Source organism: Acanthisitta chloris, unplaced genomic scaffold (assembly GCF_000695815.1).
Source record: "Acanthisitta chloris isolate BGI_N310 unplaced genomic scaffold, ASM69581v1 scaffold4866, whole genome shotgun sequence".
NCBI classification, from domain to species: Eukaryota; Metazoa; Chordata; class Aves; order Passeriformes; family Acanthisittidae; genus Acanthisitta; species Acanthisitta chloris.
This window is the reverse complement of record NW_008677527.1, coordinates 45379-45780: the sequence shown is the minus strand read 5'-3', so window position 1 is coordinate 45780 and position 402 is coordinate 45379. Positions and strand designations below refer to the sequence as shown.

Sequence of the window (402 nt, the reverse complement as noted above, 5' to 3'; positions counted from 1 at the left end):
AGTGATCGTTCCTCTGTCACAGGTGTCTTCCCCAGATTTTGTGCCATGAATTTACTTTCTCCTCCAGGGACTGAGTCTGCAGTTGGCAGGTCTTGACAAAGCCAACTCTGCTTTACACCAGGCAGTGTTTGGGTGACCCTTAGCTCCATGAATCACCCAGTTTTGGTTAGTTCCCCCTCAGAGCCGTAGATTTTGCTCACCTTCCCTTTGCAGGGCTCAGAAATGACACATGGGTGGCTGAGATCATGTTCTGAGGAGCTGTAGAAGAGGGGGACATGGGTCTGCCCGGCAAAAAAAGCACAGCTACCCTTAACCTATTGTCAGCTCCCTTCTCCCTAGCTCTCCAAGCCTTCCTGGCATGTCCCAGTGTTTCCAGTCCACCATTATCTCCTGAAAGAATTC

General features: G+C 50.5%; 1 protein-coding gene across 1 annotated transcript in view; it reads left to right on the top strand.

Annotated features, from left to right (window-relative positions):
- LOC103803951 (exocyst complex component 1-like) overlaps nt 1-402 on the top strand; it is a 28855-nt gene that overhangs the window by 16392 nt on the left and 12061 nt on the right. The gene's annotated exons all lie outside the window — the stretch shown is intronic.